Source organism: Nicotiana attenuata, unplaced genomic scaffold, assembly GCF_001879085.1.
Source record: "Nicotiana attenuata strain UT unplaced genomic scaffold, NIATTr2, whole genome shotgun sequence".
NCBI classification, from domain to species: Eukaryota; Viridiplantae; Streptophyta; class Magnoliopsida; order Solanales; family Solanaceae; genus Nicotiana; species Nicotiana attenuata.
Window position 1 is genome coordinate 41,726 of NW_017671285.1, and position 3,786 is coordinate 45,511.

Genomic DNA, 3,786 nt, shown 5'->3' on the forward strand with positions numbered 1-3,786 from the left:
CCTCGTTCGAATCACAACGGGTTAACATTTCGACCGTAGCTCGAAGTAACACCTATACAGCCAAGGGCCATCACCAAAAGAAGAATTCGACGTCGTTCGATTCACAACGGGTTAACATTTCGACACTAGCTCAAAATAACACCCCTACGGCCAAAGGCCGTCGCCACAAAAGAATTCGACCTCGTTCGAATTACGACGGGTTAACATTTTGATCGTAGCTCGAAATATCACCCCTACGGCCAAGGGCCATCGCCAAAAGAAGAATTCGACCTCGTTCGAATCACAACGGGTTAACATTTCGACCGTAGCTCGAAATAACACCCCTACGGCCAAGGGCCATCGCCAAAAGAAGAATTCGACCTCGTTCGAATCACAACGGGTTAACATTTCGACACTAGCTCGAAATAACACCCCTACGACCAAGGGCCATCGTCAAAATAAGAATTCAACCTCGTTCGAATCACAACGGGTTACCATTTCGACACTAGCCCGAAATAACACCCCTACGGCCATGGGCCATCGCCAAAAGAAGAATTAGACCTCGTTCGAATCACAACGGGTTAACATTTTGATGGTAGCTCGAAATAACACCCCTACGGCCAAGGGTCATCGCCAAAAGAAGAATTCGACCTCGTTCGAATCACAACAGATTAACATTTCGACACTAGCTCGAAATAACACCCCTACGGCCAAGGGCCATTACTAAAGGAAAAATTCGGCCTCGTTCGAATCACAACGGGTTAACATTTCGACCGTAGCTCAAAATAACACCTATACAGCCAAGGGCCATCGCCAAAAGAAAACTCGACCTTGCTCGAATTGCACGAACCTCGTTGAATCTAAAATAAGTTCGCCTAAAATGACAAAGCAAAAACCGATCTCTCCCAAATGTGAAAACCCTAGGAAACTTCACTCGGATTTACACGACGAGATCCTACCCGGCCCGGTGGAGGTCGGATTCCCAAGACAAGAAATCAGGGATTCGCCGTACAAAAGTCTGAAGACCCACGTCAAAACACAAAATTTAAAGATAGGGGAAGGGGGAGAAATTCAAAGGACGTACAATGTCGAAACAATCCTTTTATTTAAATATGCGCAACGACTACACCTTATATACGGCCAAAACAGGCCCAATACAAAAAAAAAAAGAAGAAAAAAGACCTACAATAAGGTAACAACTTTCCACTCGGCGTCATCACCACCGTTCTCCCCATCGTCATCCCCAGGAAACTCCTCGGCATCAGTATCCTCGCCGGCCTCTGGCGTCGCAGGGTCATCGCCGCAGTTGACACGAGCCTTGCGTGCCTTTGTTCGGTCTCCTTCATAAGCGGCCTCAGAACATTGCCCGCCTCCCACAAACTCTTGTATATGTCCCATTGGGCCTCGGCATGAACCCAAAGCTCGTGCAAGTGGCGAGGGACAACGGCAGAGGCAGATTCCACCTGGGCCAACAATTGCGCCTTCACAGCCTCGAGTACAGCAACCCGATCTCCCAAGTTTGAAGCTTCCCTGTCAAGGCAGGATATCTACCCTTAAAACATGCATAATTGCCCCCATCCCTTTTTACTAGCCAACCCCAATGTTTGTTACAAATTATTACAGACCAAATACTTAAATTACAAAAGAAGTGCAGAAATAAGAAACTACAACCAAAAGAAGCCTAATCTTGACTTCCTATCTGAGTTATATAATTAATCACTTCAGATGCCCATGATGTTTAAAGCCTTTCTCATACCTGGGTGTGTCAAAGTTCCCTAAGGGTCTCAAGGGACCCTGGGTAGTGCTTACACCCAGGTCTGCATAACCAGACAGAAATGAGTGCAGTGTGGAAGGGCCAGCCCTTATGCGTCCAAGTTCAGAGGGAGCTCAAGGGTCCCAAGGCAAGGCTCACACAAGAAGGCAGAACCTAGGTTCTAAGAATATAGTGGAAGTGCAGGACAGAAATTGATTAAGACTGAGTTAGAAATAGTAAGTATTAAAGGGTGATTTGAAAAACAGTAGTAGTGGAGCTCAAAATACCCAGAATCAGTAGTTACACAAAGGGCCAAGGGGTTTTGGGAATACATTGTATGAAGCATATGACCCTAGAAAGGGGCAAGTTTGGTCATGCACAGCAATAGATGATGCTGGCCTGCCCACAAACTAACTAAAGGAGCACAAACACATAGAAGGGATATGGGGTTTGGGATTCATAAGTCAGCAAATCACATAACAAGCGACTGACAGAGTACATACCTAGGGAAACATTAATATAAAAGGGGAAGGGAGTATATTTCAGCATGCTAGTAATGTAAATAGACTACAGAAACATTGGTAGAAGTGAGCATGAATGAGAGACTGAAGCAACTTAAAGAAACATATTGTTGTTGAGACTTAAAGAGTAAACTAGGACATAGCAGTAGAGAAGCAAAGTGCAGAAAGGTAAAGCAAACAAGAGTCACAGTCTAGCCTTGGCTTTCAGCCGGCTAGACAAAGCAACAACACAAATAGCAGTAAAGAAAGAGGGAGTTTTAAGTATAAGTGTGTGTTTTGAACTCAAGTTGCTCGTATCTTTTGAAAGAAGAGGGGGTGGGTATTTATAGCTTTTGAAAACGAGTGATAAGTAAGCTAATAAGTAAAGTCATAACACAAACATGGAAACAATCACAAGTCAGAATCAATTAACACAAGTAATTCCCTTTAATTAAGGAATCACTGTTTAACGGGTAGTAGCTGGTTTAATTAAGGAAAGAAATCAGTTTGGGGACAGATTGATTATTGCCATATAAGGGGCAGTAAAAGCATGAAGTAAACAATCAAGTCTAAGTACAAAATAGGCTTATTTTGGGAAAGGATTCAGCAAGGTAAAATATCACAGTAAAAGGAAAGGAATCAATTAATTTTAAACATGCGATTGAAATTAGGGTTTATAAAGAAAACACTTTTGCAATCAGTCACCAAATCAAGATCAATCAAGGAAAAAACATCAGTATATAAATAGAGTGAACAGAAGCATCAGACATGCGAGGCCAAACACATTGGCAAAAGAGATAACACGTACATACAGTAGTGGCAGAAATAAGCTAGGATTCAGTAGTAAGGAAAATATTCGAGGCATAGTAGTCAAGTAGGTCAAGTAATCACATAGAATCAACAGTGAAGCAGAACATCGTATTAGGTAAGAGAAATCAGAAACAGGTAAAGGTCTTACAGTAGTAATAAGTGAGAAAAACTTCTAAGAAATTTAGAGCTTCAGCAGTAGTCGAGTTTAAGAGATGGTAAGAACTCAAAATTAAACAAGTCAAACAAGGAAAAGAGAGTCAAAAACAAAGAACAAGTACACATTTAAACAAACAGTTTCAGAACTCGGATAAGGCTAAAGGAACTAGGATTTTAACATGCTGAAATAGATAGAAGAACAATATGAGCAAGTCGTTTTAAACATAGCAAAATCACAAACAATATTGAGATCAGAGAAGAGTTCTTTTGAAAAACTTAAAGGAAACCCTAATCGTCGAAAAAATGAAGAGTCGTTTTGAAAGAAAAGTTGAAGAACCTTCGAGAAAACACTTAAGAAATTCATAGTAAGTACATATCTAAGAGAGATCTGAAAGAAAATTGAAAGGTCTTAGAGCTAGGGTTTCAGAAAACCCAAAAGAAGTGAGAAAGATTTTGAAGGTTAACGATCTAACCAGAAAATGTCAAGGATCGGCCTTGAAAGGCCATGAATGGCCAGAGAAAGGTCATGGATGGCCGGAGAAAGGCCATGAACAAAAGTCGAGCAAGGACTGGACCAGACCCTTCGAG